Source organism: Passer domesticus, chromosome 3, assembly GCF_036417665.1.
Source record: "Passer domesticus isolate bPasDom1 chromosome 3, bPasDom1.hap1, whole genome shotgun sequence".
NCBI lineage: Eukaryota > Metazoa > Chordata > Aves > Passeriformes > Passeridae > Passer > Passer domesticus.
Window position 1 is genome coordinate 30089265 of NC_087476.1, and position 21033 is coordinate 30110297.

General features: G+C 39.1%; 1 long non-coding RNA gene across 1 annotated transcript in view; it reads right to left on the bottom strand.

Annotated features, from left to right (window-relative positions):
- LOC135296254 (uncharacterized) overlaps positions 1 to 21033 on the bottom strand; it is a 37149-nt gene that overhangs the window by 14032 nt on the left and 2084 nt on the right. Inside the window, exon 2 of the long non-coding RNA XR_010358322.1 lies at positions 15330 to 15441. This is a non-coding gene — a long non-coding RNA (uncharacterized LOC135296254). The remainder of the gene's footprint in view (positions 1 to 15329; positions 15442 to 21033) is intronic.

Genomic DNA, 21033 nt, shown 5'->3' on the forward strand with positions numbered 1-21033 from the left:
TGAGGCAAAAATGTGTCAAGTTCCAATTTTAATTATTCAAACGCTGTACTGAAACACTCACGTTCTCCTTTTCCTAAGGCTACCACTTTAATTCCATTCTACTAATGTGAAAAACCTGCAGATCTTCCTCATGAGGAGTAGAATGCTCAGATTAGGAAACTTGCATGCTTTTTTCACTATGGGTTTGCATCTCCTTAAAGATCGGATTTTCAGCTCAGCACACTGACATGGAAGGAAATGTAACAGAAAAAAAAAATCTTTTAACAAAGCTCCTATCTGCAGTCAGTTCCTCCCAGGAATGAAACACCCAACCTTCCAGGACAGCACCAGATATATTTGTATAAAATATCTTTGTGATAGAAATGAACAAAAGAACAACAAGGCTTCTTTACAGATTTCCTCATACAAGACACAAAATCCTTCTGCATAGATAGTTGCTATGGTGCAGACTTAAGGGGAAAAAGGGGAGATCAGACTTCTTGTTTACAGGTTTCCAATATGCTCCACTTGATCCATCTTGAAATTGAAACCCTTTCGCTTCCTGTCTTAAGGCTGTCAGATAGTAGAGAACAAACACAGTGTTAGCAACTTTACAAAGCCCCCACATGTTCTGCACAGAGCTACAGAAAAACATCCATGTGGATTAGGCAACAGACAGGAGGGACAATATAGTTTCAAAGAGAACGGAAGCCATACACTAAATCCTGAAAGACTTATTGAAGGGAAAAGAGACTTACTCTAGGAATGAAATGCCAGATTATCTCTGAACATTGTCAACACTTCACCACAATGTAACACTGCATGAATCTATTAAAAAATACACCATTTTGACATTCTCAGGCAAAATCCTGATTCTTCTGAGAACTTCTTACACAGGTTTTATCCCAACGGGTATGCCTGTCTTTTTACAGATTCAAAAAGAATAAGACAAAGACACTTAAGGTAGGATTAAACTTTCAGTAATTCAGGTACCTAGACATAGGTAAGTGCTGTCAGGTTAAATATCCTGGCAGTTTCTCCTCAGTTCCAGTTGCCTCTCCTGTAAACCTTGTATCCATCAGCATTATGCAATTTTTACCAATGCTTCAGAGATCCTAGCTGGCACCTAGTTCAAGCACGTGACCAGAGGGCCACTATCCAGGCCTCAATGACTCTACCAAGGACATTTTCACCAGCTGTGAACACAGACAGCATAGAAACTTGGTGCAAAAGTATAAAACTTAAACATCCTTCACTGACCATGAACAGAACGCATCCTTTATTCTTTTGACAATTGATAAGAATACAGCTATCACTTGTTGAATACTCTGGCTGCTCTCTACCATGGTTTGGGGGCTATGCAAGAGACTTAGCCTTTGCAGTTACTTCTTTAGGGTCCCATGTTTTAAAGTAGCTGCCAAATGATAATTTCTTCCCTAGATCCCTTAGTCACTTGCCAGAAGATTAGACCAGAACCTTTTTGTCAAAACCTACTATTTAATCTGTCTGCATGAACTGCCTTAATCAACTTTTTTTCAGTATGGTGTAAAAAACCCACTCATACAGAACAGGTTAGACTGCCCAGTCAGTCAGTGACCAGTCTGGTTCTGTCATATATTGTGCTTCCACGAAGCATCCAGGGTGAGGTAGAAGCAACTACCTGATCCAGGATAATTCCAAGGTTTAGGAAATAAATGATGCAGTGTTTTTTAAAAAAAGTACAAAATGCCTTTCATGGACAGAGATGCCTTTAAAGACCTCCAGAGGGAGATCCTGTCTAATTTTTAGCATTTAAATTGCTTTGAACATCCATTTTAGGCATCATCAGTGACACCACCAGCATCTTGGTACAGCCTGAATATTCAGCTCAGTCAGGTCAGGAATTCAAAACTAAATAATAAATAGAAAAGGAAACAAGGCCGAGACAACTTTTAAATTCTATGGCAGTTTTCTTACTCTATTTATTTGTTTATCCCCTGCTCCCAGTGGTTCAGTTTGCCTTAATCTATTTCTCTTTCTTTACCTGCTTACTGTTTGCACAAAGTGTAAAAATATTATTTTCCATATTGTTACATATGCCTGGAAAATTTAACTAATGCCCCAAACCGTTTACTCCCCCCTGTTAGCCAACAGCTTAAACTGAAACAGTAGCATCTACTCTGTATTTGTGCTACCACAAGCACCACTAGAAACTTGAAGAAAAAATTAATACACTGGAGGGTATTGGCCTAGACTTCTATTTTTTTTTTTTTTGTTTTGTTCTTCCATCTGCTAGGATTTGTTTCCATGGGAAGATATTAATCTGCTGGCTGTTAACCCGGAAGCCCTCCTGACTGTGCTCTGCTGACAGAAATCAGACCTTCACTAAGGCCAGGCTGAGACAGAACAACTACTAAGTTTGAAACACTGCAGAAAGCATTGCCTCTTCATATTTACAGGCACACATTCCCATTTATTTAACAAGCATCAAAATGATTCTGCTAATGTAGTTATATTCCATTTCTCACATCTTAGAGATAAGGGATACTGTGCAGGAAAGGCATCCAAGTGCTTCTATAGCTATACTCCTTACACACAATCCACCCAATAGTAAGAATATTTAGGAGAGTCACATAGTTCCCATGGAGAGAGAGCTGAGATCTTGTCAGATTCTATTCCAAATCTACTGAAAACAGAAGAGTTTTTGCCAAGTCAATTTTGGCAAGTGTTTCCAGCATTATCCTGTCTTGCCAAACAGCATTTAGGTTTTGCTGGACTTATTTACTTGTTCAGTATTCTCAGAGAAGTGGAGCTGTTTGTTGCTGGAGAGAATTTGGCTTACTTCGAAAACCTGGAACAACATTTAAAAGATGAATCAGAGACTGACTAACTTAGGAATTTGATCTGTTAACCTCAGCTCATAGCAATAGAGCATGCTCAGCGTTAGAAGTAATCCATAGTGCAGCTACTTCAGGTCTGAGACCAGCCAACTCTCTGAACTCTAAAATGACACTTTAAACATGCTGTTTTTATATAGTCAAGTTCTAGCCCTCTCAAAAATACCATCCAACACAAGCTATAAGATGATGCTGACAATTCTCTTTAGGGGTCAAAAGAGTACAACCATGTTTTATGGAAAAAATCCCAACCCATTAGCATTCTTTGCTGACTGCATGGAGATGAATCCTCTGAAGGCTTGATTTTCAGAAGACATCCAGTCTCTCTCTCTCTCTCTCTCTCTCTCTCTCTCTCTCTCTCAGACACAAAGGTACATCTCTTTAGGACACCCTAACTTAAAGGCTGATCCCTCTCACGCTGTTGTCCACCCATTCACTCCCCACAGAGCCAGTCAATGCTCTGCTTCCACCCTGTCAGTGAGGCACGCAGGAATGCTTTTGATCAGATGCATCAGAGGTACACTGGTGACATATTTTGCCTGACAGTCATGCTCTACTGCTCAACACAGAAAAGCAACTGAAAATATTTAAGTATTTCAAAAATGTTATCTGCAGCACTTGTTTTCAAGCTTTTGGTACTGTTTCTCCCATACTTGTCCATTCCACATTTTGAGCTTCACTAGCTTGTTTTTTCTTTTTTTCTTTGCTAAGCCAGACATTCATTCTTCATGCCTCCCTCTATTCCCCCATCTCCTGATGCTGCCCACTGCCTTGCAAAAGACATCAGCCTTGCTTTCCCTTTTCCAAAACAGAAACTAGGTACTAGGTCATAGCCACGGTTCACCTATCCTCAAAGCACATACTGCCTTGAAAAAAGTACAAAATACCACTTAGTCTGACATAGTGCCACTTTTCTAACTCCTCACTGTTATAATTCAGCCTGGAGAACATGTAAACACACGCTCCACTTCTGGTTTCTGAATGCATACATGCATGTATTTTGGTTGCACTCAAGGTGACCGGTACCACCTTGCTTCCTAAGAGATACAAGCAACCTACCACATGACCTGTTCCTATTTTCATTGCACCTTTCCAATATTTAATTCACTTGCAAGTTAACAGGAATACCTGAGAATTTCTCTAGAAAAAAGAAAAAAAAAGAAAAAAAAGAAAAAAAAAAAGGGAAAAAAAAGGGGGAAAAAAAAATCAAAGCCTACCACTCTCCACCCCAGGGAAACATACCACTCAGTGACTATTCTTCATCCATAGTTTTAAATCTGTTCACCACACACAACATATCTAAACTTTTTACTATTTCAATTTTTCTATCAGGATGTTTGGGCTGCCAAATCCCATATCATGGAACGTATCATAAAGGCTAGTGTTTGTATGAGGCTATCAGTCTGCCTGATTTAACATGAAATAAAATAAATTGACAATGTAACAAGTGAGCTCCACTTTCTGGTAGGATCTACTCAACTTAACTACTTTGGTCCAAGTCCTATTTCAGTATTTCTATCCAAAACTATGTCAAGCTGTCCATATGTCTATGTTGACCATGTCAACCAGTTCTATAAGCAGTCATGAATTCTACTCACCCAGTGAAGCCCTTGTACTATTTAGTTTCCATCTGTAATCTGGAGCACACTAATTTTAGATTACCAATCCACAGACTATTTTATATTCCTTGATACAAGTTATTGGCATCTTCAAAGCAGCGTCCTATTTTAATAACTGCTCTTAAACATTCTCCTGGATTGCTAAAGTTGAAAGAATGCCATCAACATTTGTATCTGACTACGCCCCAGCTTTTTTAATCACAAGCCTGACAAGTCTGTAGAGTATTGTCTTTAAGCACTACTATATAATTTTGACTTCTACCTGATCATGGGCACGAACATTAAAATCCTTTTGTGTCTAATAAAAGTCTTTCTTTCTTCCTCTGACTGTCCAGCTGTCCTGCCTCTATCCATGACATCTTCTTACTAATTTTATATATTGCTTCATTATCTGCTAATTTATATTCATGGAATAAAAACTGACAGACATCTATTTAGGGATTTCTTGTGGCAGGAGGAAGGGAAAGAATATTTTAAAGCACTGTTTCTACCTCTATTCTCAGACATTTTATCTTTGCTATCTCCCTTGATTATGGATTTTTCCACGACTAGTAAGATTTTTGTAAGCCATTCAAAAGTGCTATACTTTTTCAGTTCATATTTCATCTTTCCCCTTGTGTTGTTCAAAAGCTTTCTACCTTTTGAATTTCTTCCTTTGAGGAAAAAATATTGAATTCATCTGACTACAAATGGACTTCTATGAGCACAGATATGCACACCTGAGGTAGTTATCCCAGATTGACTTTGAAGCTAAGGGAGAGAAACAAGCAGAGCAATTGGGGACAAGTTATCCCATTCCTGAATGCGTATCTAAAATAAAGCATATAAAATTGTTGTGTAAAAGGGCCTCTCCTTATACATTAATGTAAGCCTAGTACAGTGCAGCTCAGATATATTTATCTGCAGCACAGCTGTAATAAGTTCAACAATATGAATGCTTATCATAGGCATTTCCTACCAATTTTCAATTGGTATTCAATTGAATATTGGTTCAATTTCAATGAACAATTAGAATACCACAGAGTATCCAAAAGTAATGACAACCACTCTAACCCACTGTGGGACAGAGAAATTACATTTCCAGTGGACTTCCACCTTAAGACATGACCATACTTATTTTTAGAATGTTAATAATTCCTATTAGTTTCTTTGTGAAGAAGCTTACATACTCATAAAATAAGCATTTCTGAGGTACTTCACTGATTCACAGATACCTGTATTATTGACCTGCCACCTTTGCTAAGAATTGCACATCTGCAGGGTCATAGCCCTGGGCCGCATCTAACAAGCTCTACAGAATATATACAGCCATTTCAAGTCTGACCTGTGTCTTTCAAGTATTTCTGAAGATGCTTCTGTACATTCCAGTTTCTCTAAGAAGAGCTGGAGAAGGTTTAGAGGATAGGACATTGTGCCAACGCTGCAGAGCCATGCTGCTTTATATGCTTTTCCCTCTGCTCCTAGGTGGGTCTTGCCCTTGCCCTGTAAATCTAGGACCTAAGCCAGTTTCCTTGCTTTCACTGTATCACATGGAAGCTCTAATTACTAGCTGGAGTGTCTTAGGGGACATCACTACTCAAACTAAAGACCAAAACCCCTCATAGCAGGTATGATGTCAAGGAGATAGCAAGTAAATGTGTCTCACATAGGCTTTCTGCCATTTAATCACTGATTAGTTTAAGCTGTCAAAACCCCCTCTGTATGTTTTGAAAACCTTTCAGGATGTTGATGAGGAACATTTATAGTTAGAGAATTAATTACTGCTATGAATCCCAGAATCACGTCAGATATCTATAAAGTCTTTAAGGTTACATAGCTTTTAACAATCAAAATAGAAGAGCTTCAAAGATCATTCTAGCCTCCATAAATTAAATTGCTGACACATGAATAAGATCCTTGCTCTAAAAGAACAGCAGCATTTGTACCTAATGCAGGCAGACGAAGTATTCCGCTGCTTTATTTTTTTAAGCCCCTAATTTCTGAGCAAGAGCTTCAGATGAGCACATATTCCATTGAATAATGTCATCAACTACAGGCAGAATGCTAGCAACTAATTGTATTATGAAATTCTAGAACACATGGCTGGTTTACTCCGCACAGCATGCACATCTAGGCAATGGGTAAGAAAAAACACAAGCCGTTTCCACAGCCTCTTTTGCCTCTTTCTTCTCCTCCTTCCATGATACAGGTGTGGGTGTATATACACATATGTACACACACACTAATAAAAATACAAGGAAGAGTATATCAGCCTTGCATAGTGGAACTTCTTAATACAGTTAGTTTCAAGCATACATATATAAAAATATATAGAAAGGAACATCAAGAATACACAAGCTGTTATGTAGAATGGTGAAAATCTTTCTGGAGGAAGTAAAATGTTTTCACTGTTCTGAACAGAACAAAGCAGCTTCCCCAGAAATAGCAGCACACAACAGAAATGCAGCTATCAACTCTGCAAAGTCAACACTGCAATATGAAAATATGAATCCTATTCTCTAAGTATACAGAAAGTGAGGAGGGCAAGAGGAAACAGAGTACTATAAACATTACTGCAAGAACATCTGTTAACAGCCTATGGCCTTCAGCAGAGTGCACAAACACTTCCCAAATCTTTTACTACAACAAAGTAGTTAAAAAGGTTGTTGACTGATTAACCTTTTATTTCTGAGACCAGTGAAAAAGGTTTGAAAAGGATTGAAAAAGTTCAGGTCCATAATGGAGAATAACAGCATTACAGAACAACTGGATGTGGGAGTTATTTCATGTGCAGGCTGTGATGAAGACAAAAGCAAGCAGTTTAAGTTGCATCTAATGAATAAAGGTCAGTCGAGGAAAGGCAAAGAGATGAGTGACATGGTGAAAGCAAAGAGACAAGAGCATAGCATCCTGGAGAGCTAAAAGCAAGTCCTCTGTCCTTACACAAGAACAGTTACAAAAGGAGTGCAATGAAGAAGACAAAATGGCTCAGACCTTCTCTAGGTCAATGCTCAAAGACCTACTACTGACTGAAATACATCTGGATGCCCAAAGGAGATTGCAAAAAAACTGCTCTGAGCAATATCCCTCTCTTCCACTGCTAGTCTTGCCTTGCTACAGGCAGAAATTTCTACAGTCTGCATTATGAAAGGAGGTATGTATTTAATCAAAGGATGTAGAAGGAAGGGGGTAAAAAAAATACTTCAGCAACACAAGACAAAGTTACAGAAAGTATTTCCAATTTATTCACAAGAAAAATCCAAGTGCCAATAACAGGAAGCCTGAATTGGAGGAAAATACTGGCTATCCATATTAAATTAAGAGATGTATTGTTAAATAAAAGCAGCTATGCTGACATCCACAGCTAAAAAGATGCCTCAAGCTATCATCTGGAAAAACACTATGTCACTGCATGGCACGTGGCTTCCTTCCCATATCCTTTGTTCATTTATTTGTTTCATAATAACTATTTGAAACTTTAGGAAAAAACCAAAAGAGCCTGTATATGACAATAGAAAAAAAATTGTGTTCATGCATCTTAATCTGTAAATTACTGCTTAAAAGGAAAAAAGTTGTATGTCAAATTCAACTCAATTCACTTCAGCTCAAAAGAATCATCCTTTCTAATTCAGATTTTTTTGGTGATACAGGATAAGTTAATATTTTATTCTGTTTCTAAACAACACAAGCACATTATTTAATACCTGTTTCACATATAATTAACAAAGAGAACTTCCGAAGAAACAGGGCAAGTAAACACTCACTTTTCAAGCAGAGAGTTAAAGCACATATCTGAACAATATACAGCTTTGAGTGCAGCTTGAGTAGGAACAGCAGCTCAGTACTGAAAGCTTTCCATTCACATTATCACCTGTATTTTCTTCATAACAAGTGCATATGTAGGCAGATGGGTTGGGCCGTTTCCAACAGCTGCCCTGTCATTTTAAAGATGATTTCCATAAACAGCAAGCAGATGTAAATAGCGCTGGTTGACTTTCCTCTTTTACTTCCCTCCTTCCTGGTTGGCAGACACAACTTGTGCAGAGTCAAAACCAAGACCCCTCAGAAAAGACCTGTTCTTTTCTTTCAAACAGGGCTGGGGAGTGAAGAAGCTTTTTTAAGAATACCTTGTTAATTCCGTAGATGTGTGAAGAGGGCTTGACTTGACCTATCCAAATCTGAAAGCCAGGGCCTGAAAACAACACCCTCTCTTCAGGGAGACAGCGACCTCAGCAAGTACTAGGTAAGACAACATACACCAATGTTTAAGGTAATGCCAAAGGTTTTCTCCATGTCTGGCAAAGCCAATGGAGCCAGACCCACTACTGGCCAAGACCAAGCCAGTCTGAGAAGGTACTAGTGCCCCATGATAACATATTTAAGATGGAAAATAAGTTATTGTGAAAAAATAATTTGGCTCAAAGAAGAAAGGAGTGAGAATATGTGAGAGGAACACTATGCAAACACCAAGGTCAGTGGAGAAGAAGGAGATGCTCCAGGCACTGGAGCAGAGATTGCCCTGCACTCTGTGGGGATGCAGAGATTCACCTGCAGCTCATGGAGGAGACCCACACCTGAGCAGGTGGAAACCCAAAAGATGGTGTGACCCTGCTGGAAGTCTGTGCTGGAGTAGGCTCCTGGTAAGGACCACAGACCCATGGAGAGAGCAGCCCACGCTGGAGCAGGTTTCCTGGTAGGACTCATGACCCTGTGGGGAGTCCACAATGATCAGGCTGTGCCTGAAGGACTGCACCCTGTGGAAGAGTGACCCATGCTGGAGCAGTTAGTGAAGAACTTAAATCCGTGGGACAGATTCACACTGGAGAAGTGCCTGGAGAACTGTCTCCCATGGCAGGGATCCCATGCCTGAGCAGGGGAAAAACTCGCCCTGAGCACTATCAGGAGCAACCTGTGATGAACTGATTGTAGCCACCATGCTCCATCTCCCTTTGGCTCTGTGGCGGAGGAGGTAGACCCTGGGAAGGATGGAGGACTGAGGAAAAGGTGCCTTTAACCTTTGTTTTACTTCTCATTATTCTGCTCTAATTTTGAATGGTATAAATTCAATTAATATCCCCAAGTCGACTCTGTTTTGACCGTGACAATATTTGGCAAGTGATCTCTGTCTATCCTTATTTCAACTAATGAAACTTTTGTTTTGTTTTCTTTCCCTGGCCAGTGATGGAAGGCAGTGATAGAGTGGCTTTCATGGGTACCTGGCATCCAGACAGGGTCAAACCTTAAATTCTTCTGAAGTTTAGCCCTAGCAGTTTTTAAGAGGTAGTTGGCAGAAGAGCAGGTTACATGTCTGAAGCTGCTTTTTATGAAGAAAACTCATGTTCATGTAGTGTGATTGGAGAGGCTGAAGAAAACAGACCCAGCATATTACTACATCTTCCAAGAGGAAACATGCTGAACTTTGAGACAGTACGTAATTCAGGAAGAAGAGTAATAGAATGGGTATTGAAAGAATTTCCTGCCAAAGCACAAATATTATCAATATGTAAATCTTCACAGGAGGTACTTAATGCTTTTGATATTAAATACTCTGCCTATGCAAGTCTTTTCCTATTGCTCAGTCCTCTTCAAAACTATTGTGAAGCTTTCCAGCTGAGGCGATTATGTCAAGAATCCTCTGCCTAGATGGCATTTCTCAAGTGCATCCAAGTCTCATAAATTTCATTACAAGTTCACTTAGAAAGTTCTCGTGGTTTTCAATAAAGCCAGTTTTAAGCCCAGAAAGACTCCTCTAAGCACTTGTTATTTGTTAAACCACAACTCTGTTCATTACTGTTCTACTTTGTCAGCAGTAACACTTACTTCTATCATTCACAAATGTAACCTGTTGCCTTTAATTCCCATTTTTCTTCCACCATGAATTCCAAAAATTCAGCTACTTTTACAACCCATGTAAGCCATACCCTGAGCAACTACCTTGGCCCTGAATTAAATTTGAAATTATTTTATGTCAAATGCTGTATTTGTTGAATTTTCTTTTTCTGAGTTCACTACAAGCTTTTCAGTGTCACTTAGAAAAGGCTTTTGGAAATCTCTGCCCATTTCACCTGCTTCATCTGCAGAGAAAAAAATGATCAACCTAAAATCACAGCTTCATCAGTGTCTGTCTTAGTTTACTTGGATAGTATATGGGTCTGAAATTATCATCTTCCAAGATATTTACAGCCAAATAAATAAATGGCTAAGAAGATACGTCTTCTATCTTCCTACATTTTAATTAGCAAGCAACTCAAAGCCACTAAAAATGCCCATCCCTCTGCCCTCCTCTTCTCAGTTTGCCCACATCATCTAAATTCCACTTTGATGCCACTGGTCTTGAACCAGACTGTAAATCCTTCTTGGGAGACCTCATACCTTACTATGAACAAGAAGTGTGCAAGATGATGTACAATGCTAATCCTAAGAGGACCTTCAAGCATTATGAAATACAATATAATTTGAACCTGACAAGTATACAAATTTTCACTGAATGCTATTTGCAAAACATAGATCAACGAAGTTTCTCAAATATAAAATATGGGGGTTTTGATATTGCAGATACTGTGTTACCTACCTACATGACAAAAATGCTTTTTAAGAACTCTGAGCAGGGCAGTAACTCCTTTACAAAAGAAGTCACAAAGTCTGGAAAGTCTTAGGGTATCTGTATCTTATGTGAAATGTAAAGGAACAGAGTAATGCTTAGATTATGTCCTCTCATACTTTTCTACAAACATGCACACAAACATATTTGAGAAAAAAGGATACTGACAACAAGAAAAAAACAATTAACAACAATACAACTGACTTTACCAAAAGCATAGATATTTAACACATATCTATGTGTTAGATATCTATGCTTTTGGTAAAGCAGATTACATATCTTCTATATGTTCTCTCAAGAAGGAATTCACTAGTGCTTTTATTATCAACTTTAATCAGTTATGTGCTACAACCTCACTGCTCTTTTTCTGGTATGACAGCAATCACCCTTAAGTAGTGTACCAATCGCATAAATTGTTCTCTATCTCTAATGGTCGTTATTTTAGCAACAGGGTTCACCCACGCATATAATTAATTGGCAGGACTGGAATCTCGAAATTGCCTCAATTGACTTTGAGAAAAGTATGAAAAGTATGAATCAACTTTTAGCACTTCCTCCTTTTTTTTTTTTTTTCTTACAAGGGAGGGTGAAGGGGAGGATCACTGAACCTCAAACAGCTGAGATGCTATGATACATCAGGAGTAAACCCAGACACATGGCTAACCTCCCCTTCATTTGTCAGGGTTGGGCCTCTTCCAGGAAAATTAAATTTTTAATACTTCCCCTTCCCCCAGCCCCCTGCCAGTTTTGCTTACTGGTGAATTCCTAGTTTCCAGAAGTCCTTTAAGTGATCATTTCCTACAAGGCTTAGCACTTCAAATTCTCAATTAACCATTAGAGAGATGACGAAGATGTGAAATAATCTTGTGAAAACTTTCTAGCGGAGTGTAAAGTCAAAGCCAAGCAACCTGTACAAACAAGCAACTCTGAAAACTTAGAACTGAGTTTGCAGTTAAAAACAAAACCTGATTCCATTTTTGATTCTTCCTAACAGAGATTGGATGATTTATAGATACTAAGACACAGACATCACAAGAAAGATTAAGCGGTATATAGAGAAACTTGGCCTAATTCGTATGCCTGTGATAGATGAAATAAAAGTTTTAAACAGACAGCTATATTTTAGGTGTCAAACATTTCTTGACGTCTGTGGCAGTTGGCAGCTGCAAACATCCGACTGAAAGCCCCATCTGCTGCTTCACAGCTTCCAGTCGAGGATGTTTACAGTCGCTCACTGTCAACAGCAATACACATTCCTTGGCTGTTTATTTTATATTATTAACATGCAGAAGCCTCCAAGCAGGTTAGTTAAGATCTACCACAACTTCTGTTGCTGTGTTGCTGCCCGCAGATGTACACCGGACTGTGTTTATAGTATTTACTAACAAAATAAAGTATAACTTCCAGAGGAACATTTGCAAACAGCCAGACATATTTTCTATTCAAGCATTACACTTCTAGTATTATGTTGCCTGTTTCATACCCCAGTAAGAATTAAATAAAAATGTACAAAAAGAGCAACTTGCTTCCACTGTTTTATTTTGTTTTGTTCTCCAAGAGACTTGACCAATCCTGCCACATTAATATTAAAACCACACTACTCTACAACAAAGTTCACTTATCAGCACACCAACAAAAGATAGTAACTGGCACAAAAATAGAACCAAACCCTTCCTAAGGGTATTTCACTGAAGTGTCTGGGATGGTTTTCTTCCCTCAGAAAAGTGGGTGCAAGGAAATTATAAAATATTAGAAGTTAGTTTATACAATATTTGTTTCTAAATAAAACCATGCAAAAAACCCCACCACCCAGCCCACAGGGGACTGTGGGGAAGAAGGAAATTGTATAGCAAGCTCTGCAAAGGCTTCAATAAAGTTAAAGATTTCTACAATTTATCTGAGCTAACCAGTTGCTGCTGCACTTCACGTGGAGTTGGCAGAATGGCATTTCTCACCAAATGAAAAACCCAAAAGATTTGGCATAACAGCGTCTCAGTTGTACAGTTCTGCTGTTTGTTTTTTGTTCTATCTCCCATTTCCTTATTAAGTTAATGATGGGGAAAATTAAAGATTAATCACGCAACTATTTTTCTGAAGTCATATGAAACCACAGCAGGCAAGCAGAGCGATTATATCACTCTAATTAGAAGGTGTTTTTCCTTGAAACTTTCTTATCCCCAAATGAAATTACCACGCTGTAAACCGAGCAGGTTATGAAAAGACTGTAGCTGGAATGCAGAAGCCTGTGGCATATGTACTCAAACTGGTAAGTGTGAAGGATCTCTGTAAATCACTTTCAAATCTCAGGGTTATATTTTCTATACTAAGGTTAAGAAAATTACTCTTTCAGGCAGCAGGTGAAAACAAGCAGAATTATGCTAGGGCTTTTCCCTTCATTCAATATAAACTTCAAGCTACTAAAGCTTCCTAGGGAATCACATTTTCTCAATGGGTCAAGTCACTAAGGAAACAAAGCAAACTTTATCAGTGCTGCACAACTCTACATTCCAGGAATTCCTAGCACTTGGCATCTATATACCACACCAGGATCCACTCACCCTCTCCTTCGGATAGCAATCATAACAAGCTATGAAACTCTCAGTAAGGTCCCCAACTTTACACAAAGTTGGCAATATGAGGAGGTGATGGCCTTTCCTGTGTGAGATCTACTGAAGAACAGGATGTAAGAAAATATATTTACTATAACAATACTTTGGAAAAAAAGGAAAAGAGTTCCTCTCTTGGCAAGTCTTATTTATCACAAGCCAGCTAAGAAATACACTGAAATCACCTTGTAAAACAATATGCATAGATAGTTACAAAAACCAAAAGAAAACAAAATTAAAAAAAGAAAAAACCCAAAACAAAAAACCATTCAATTGCAAAATACTGATTGCAGAACGGAAGTATTTCAGCCTAATTACACCTACTCATCACACTAAAATTATAATTTCATTTGTAAATATACTGGCCTAATAGCCACACCTTAAAGGGGGTAAATGTAGGAAGGCTATAAAATGGAATTAATTAGATTAAATAAATTATATCAGCAACCATATGCAATTCCACTCCATATATGGCTACCTTTCAGTTTTAAAAACACAGATTATATCTGTATCAAAGTCAAAAGAAGGTCAGTCTAAAACTGTGAGGCACACAGTATGATTGTTACGCAGGAGAAGGCAATGACTTGTCTTTACCACTCTGATATTTAATTTGAAAGTATTCTTACAGAGGTGTTTAGTAAGAAAGTGCCCAAGACTCAAATAGCAATCAACAGGACTTGATACATGCTGGTCTTGATAAGGTGAAACATACCTGAACAGGTAAAACAAAAGGAACAACATTCAAACATTTCAATGTCTTCATGAATTTATAGCTCATGTCCCAGAAGGTGAAAAGTGCTACTACTGGTTTGCCCCTAAGCCCTGTATCTGTGAATAAAAACGCTTTCCATTGCTTTTCTCTCAATCCCCAGGAATTTCTAAGTCAGACAAATGGATTATTGGTGACAAAGAAATAACTACAGAAACAAACAAACAAACAAAGCAACTAAGCCAAAACTTGCCAAGTGCTGCTAGAATTCAAAAACAGAGCCTCTGCCTTTTCTGTTACCTTCCATATACACAAGGTGATAGGGTAACTCAGACAGATAAATTAGTTTTTAATCATATTAACACTGGAATATCAACAGATGAAAATGCAAATTGAAAGCTACATAGAATTTGCAAAAGCTTAACTCGTGGCAATTATTTCCTAAGTTGCTTTATAGTTTACATTTTCAAATTTGCTTGTCAAAAACTTTAAGATCACCATTAAATATGGGAAAATATTATTCCTCCTCTTCCTGTCACTGACAGCACAGGAAGATTAAGCACACATTACTTATATGAACTCAAGTTCACAGCTGTTATGATACAGCATGAGTATCTCCAACTGTTGCAGATGAATGCAATTCTCCCAACTGCATGTGAGCTCTAAAATGCCTGAAGCAGCAGGCTCCCCCTGCACTAAGAAGGCAGTTGCAGACAAGCAGCTGAAATTACGCACCAAACAAGACACAAAACAGCCAAACATTTGGGAACGAGATGTCAAAGCTCTTGGTAAAACCATGAACAACATGTAGTGCCTAGTTTCCTTGAGCCTCTTCCCAAAATTCTCTCCCCAATGTCTAATCTTTAAAGACTTTAATCAGCTTCTAATCCACTCAAGTGAATGAATACTATAGTGCATCTCATCAGCAATACATCTGGTGAAAAAAGCCCAAGAACTTACTTCTTGGATATCAGCTGATCCTACTTCAGTCCGCTTCATAAGAGATACCCACACCTCCAGGGAGAATTACATTCTTCGTCCGCCGAAGTCTGCGCCTCAGATTTCCAGGAATCTGCATCACATACATGAACAGAAGTTATTGTAATTCCAGAAGTTCAGATCGCATAGCTCTCATTATTAGGACTGTCTGCAAGAAGTCAGATAGCTTCTAACAACCATTATTACAACTGTGTCCTTTTCTGGTGCCATCATTTAAAACTTAGAACGTGTTTAAAGTGACACATTGCTGCTGAATGCAGCTGTCTCTCAATTCGTGTAGATAAAGGTTAACTGCTAAGGCAGCATAAGTATTCAGAAACAACACTGAAGAATTTAAATTTCCCACCAGAGGTAGGCATAATGACTTCTCATTTATTACATTAAGAAATGTACAGATTACACAATCAAAACCAACCACATACTCAATCTCAGACTTAACATGATTTCAGAATAGCACAATCCCCAGAGCCTTTAAGATGGAGAAGAATTTATTCATGCAATCTTTCTAGAGGAAGAAGGACATAGAGAACTCCACGAAGACGGATGAGCACAGAGATACACAAGACAGAACCACAACATTAAGCAAAACCCAAAGAAACAGAAAATGAGAAGAGCATAGAAAAAAAACAAAATAAGGAGAACCAAAGTAAACCAACTTAAAGCAGAGGGAGAATACACACACGACAGTTCTGAAATCTAAGTTATGAGCACACAAAAGCAAAAGAAGTGCAGGATGTATTAACTGAAATGTATATACGCAAACCATTATTTATCAATTTGCACTCCTGACACCTGAACTTGAACCCATTCTTGATGTGCCACATGAAACAAAGATGCCTTTGATAAACACATCTCCACCAACCAGCTGCAGCAACAAGTGAAGGCTAAAGAGGAGTACGAGCACTATTTATGCTCTGCTATAGCATCAGTGAACAGTACAGTGTTGTTTACTCTTCTCCATTTCAATGTCATGAGGGAATCACTGTGAAGCCTGCAAACCTTAAGTACTGGCCACAAAGGAAGATGCAACACCTTCAACTGTTCTTTGGTATCAGCTGGCAGAAGTGGGCGACACCCAGGCGGTTCAAAGCATTTCTCTCTCCTTGTCAGCAGAGCCAAGTGCCAGTTGCTGTTCCAGGAGCAGTGCAGCATCCAGCCTGAAACTGTGCCTAACTATGCATTGCTGTGTCACCTCCCAGTGCAGAGCCATTAAGTTTGTGGCTTCCCATATCAGATAAATACAAAGAGCACATACCGGGTCAGCAAAAGAATAAAGAGCATATATTAGACCAGAAAACTGTCTCCAATGGTAGTAACTTCTCATAGTTTTAGGGGAGAAGCATTGTCCTAGGGAGCAGAACGTAACAGATCCCAAGCTTAGCAAAGAACATTTACTTAGCTTTAACAGTGTGAACAAAATACCTACAGCATTTACAACTCATTCAGCTGCACTGTTCATTTCAAAGGCAAAATACAGCTGCAGTGATAAGCCTCTGGCACAGGGGACACATTACAGTTATGGCACATACCTGAGATCCCTGCACACAGGAGCAGACATATGTTGGACTGACGAGAACCATGTTCAAACACAAAATTCTGCCTCAACCTTGTCCAGGAACTTCTAGAACACTTTCATCCTGTATTTTGCAAACTGTCTCTTAACTACCATTTCTTATTTCCTTTATTCGGGACATGTAATTGTGCTGAAGTCACATCCCTGGGGAACTATTTTATACCCTGCTCTACTCTTGAAAAAAGCAAGGGCTTTAACTCCAGTCCAGCCCAGCAACTCACATCTCAAAAGTTTACCCACATATTTCCAATTTCAGGGTCAGTTTGTTAATGCAAGAAGCATTTCTGCTTGCCTATAGGTAGGACACTGTACCTATCCCAGACACCGTGCAAACACAAGGAAAGCCATTTTTTACTTCCCATCACTCCTTCCCTCATTTAGAACTCGAACACAAAACTTGAACATAAAGACTCTCAAAATAATTAGCACAATCATAATGTTCATCTCCAGCAGATCAAAACAAATACAGACTGACCACAACACTATTGCAACTTAATGTGCTCCACAGTGAACTGCACAAGCCCCAGGTGTTGCAGAAGAGTCTGCAAGGCTTCAGCTTACACATCCTTACCCATGAGGTTGTGCAATGCGTTGACTACTCTTGTCCCAAAGGTACTTGAATATTACCAGAAATTACTTCTAGATGAAAGAGAACTATCGGGTACTACATGAGGCAAAACATCCACTAAAAGTGTGCAGAAAGGAACTTTATTAAGAGCACCATGAAAAACATAACAGCAACATTTAAAGAACAAAACTAGAGTTCATGTGCAGCAAAAGCACTATACATTGCACACATACCAGTCGGGGCAATACACACCTATTCAAGTCCCATTTTTCATTTATTTCCAACAGCCTCTCCTTTTCTTGGGTGTGACCAGGCTTATGAAATGAGGGAACAGAATGAGGCTGAACAAGGTAGTTAAACACTTGCTTGTTCACACAGTTTGAAATTAAACATTCTGACCTATCAGATAAAATGCTGACATCATACTGAGAGGGCCATGAATGTGAATCTTGTTAATGCTAACCTGTATCCTCATCACTGTCAAAAGGTCTTTCCTCCCAACTTTTCAGAAGCAGAAGTTACAAGAGACTAATAAGCACATGACAAAAAACCAAAAAAACATGCCCAAGTTAAAAGAGCGGCACAATGCAGTCCTAGAGAAGAAAGGAGAAAGCATTAGACTGACCAGGGAAGCAAGAGAAGAGAGTTAAATAAATAAATAAATGCCCTAGCTAAGACACTGGGGAAGCTCCAAAATGCTCAAAAGACTACTAGACAGCAATCAACGCTGAGATGCCAAAGAATGCACACATTACAAAGTTCTGCAAGAGAAGGCAGTGACCCTTTCTGGAACAGCTGAAATAGAGCTGCCTGTGAGAAATGACTGGTGGTAGGAGGACACGAAGTGAGAAGAAACCCCTACTGATTAACTTCAGGTATTGGGAACTTAGAATTATCCTTCTTCCTCACCTTCACCCCAAAGTTTTCAGTATAAGTCACAAAGAGTGACTCTAAATGCTGCCCCCACAGAGCTTTCCACAGATGCAAACAGGTCATATAGCTGTATTTTACTCCTGATAGCAGAAATAATTGCCCAGAGATTATAGAAAAGGAACAGAAAAAGAAACAGGACATATATGAAACCTTTTTCTATTTAAAAAATCTCCACTTTTCAGATAGTCAATAGTGAGGAAAATCCCTGGTGGATAAATATAGATTTAGTAGTCAGCTAAAAATTAGAGCTATGATTACATCTCTTGACAGCTCCAAGAACAGCTCTCAGTTGCTTAGACTCAGAGAAAGTTTATAATCAACTTGCTGCAAAAGCTTTAATTTAGAACATGTGTCACTAAGGAAAAACACTGAAGCATAACTGACTTTATTTTTCAAATGTCTTAACAACTAATCCCTTTGGGATTATGTCAGGCATGCCACATTAGGATGGCTTGGGCTCACCTTCACCAGTGAGTATGTTAAAATACAACTGAACCTGTCAATGTATGCACTCTAACACATACTTCTAAAATTTCAAATGGTTGCAGAGGAAAAGCATCTGTGGATCTAACACTGATCAAGAACACATTATCATGTGTTTTATTCAACATGAAGTGTCATTGACAGAAGCAGTCTTACAGAATAATGTAAAACTTATTTTCTACACACCTGAATATAAAAGGGAAGGGGAAACTTTCCTGCACAAAAATCAATTTGCTGGGGTAGGCTGCTATTGTATATGATATATTTATACAGTACAAGTTTTTGGTACAAAGGATTACATATGCAAATGGCTGAGTTAATAAAACCTTGCTGAGAATGAGCTTTTCCCATTCCTGTTAATTTATGGCCCAGTGCTGCATTCCTTTCACGCAATACCATAATCTTCAGAACAGAGAATGACTTCACATTATCCTACTCAGAGTAATCTAGGAATGCAGATAGAAAGAACATCAACCATCACCTTCATAACTCTCTCCCTCTTCACCCTCAAGGGTTTGGGTGCCTGATAAAGTTTTAGATATTATTAAAACTTTAAACATCCGTTCTTGGCTGCTACTACCCTTTGAGCACACAGCTTCCTGCCAGTGGGTACTTGTACCAACACTGAAGCCTTCATAACACTGACTGAACTAATACTGCACGTCCAAACCACCACGTGGTTCTCAAATCCCCTGGTCACCCCATTGCTCCTCAACTGCTGAAGTGCAAGAAAGTGAAACTTCCAGATCTGTCCTTTATCCCAACAATAAAATAAGAAGTTTGGGAATACACCAGGCGCACCAGAAACCTTTTTGTACAATACCAACACTAGGACAAGAAGAGTTCAGGTTTAAATCCCTCTCTAGGCCTGTCTTAGTCACAACTCAAAACTTGGCTTTCACTCCCCCACTTGAATGCCTGTGCCCATGTGGTGATGCCAACCATGCTTTGACCACTGCTTTCAACAGGAGAAGCTCAGTCCAGGAGCTTCTGCCACCCAGGAGAGCCACCACATTCAAATCACTCCCCCAAACCAGTAAGATGACCCCTTTAGAAAAGGGGACCCTCCTCACGAATCTCATTCTAGGACAGTGTTTGCAACGGCAAATAACAAATGGATTGACACCTTCACCTAGCTAGACCCTTAAGACTTAAGCCTCTATAAAAGCTAAGCTGAAGAGCAGATCTCCCTCTACATGTCCTGCTGGCCCCTGAGGCTCTGATTGTTGTCCTCTGAGGAGACAGAGGACACCTGGCATGGCCTTTTCCTGCAAGTCCCACAGACAAAGCGGGTGCCAGCTCTGGGCTATGGGCATCAGGGCACCTGCAGGTCAGACATCTGCACACTCCAGCCCTTAAGCTACCCTGGATACTTTTCCTCCTCCTTTTGTCAACTGTACAGAAAGTACAGACATGCTCTTGGCACATTTATCTTCACTCAGCTTTCTAAAGAATCAGTGAAATGAATCACATGTGGTACTTGTATCTCTTCTACTAAAATAAACAAAACTCAACCACAGGATCACTTTTTAGTATTCAAAGCACTTGTACACTGGTGGACACAGCCCTGACAAAAATACTTGCTCAGATGACAATCCCTCCCTCCGTGGGCTTTAACAGCCCCTAACAACACAATCCCAGGGCAGTTACGCGGCTGCAAAGGCACCTTGAACATCTCATCTGTCTTCACAGTTCGGGGAAAGGGATTCTAGTACTAAAACAGCATTGACAAAATAGCTTAGAAAACTACAACAGCGATGCCAGGTCTCTAACTTTGTAAGTAGATTTATGACTAAGAGCTATTAATTAGTTTTCAATGGTAAGAGCAAAGAGCTAATGATGTATTAGGAATCACTGACACTGCATTTAACATTTAGTATTTCCCTCATTTCTCATGAGGCAACAGACTTACAAATTCATTATATGACACAAGAGGCCTCAACACACAAAAACTATTACCAACTATTAGCCTCACTGGAAAATCTATAAAGAAAGTGAACCCAATAAAAAGTAATATTTATCCAGATCTTTTGACAGTGAGCTCATAAGTAATGCTTCCATTCCTAGTATCTGTATGAGTTTGAGTTACAACAAAGCTATGGACAACA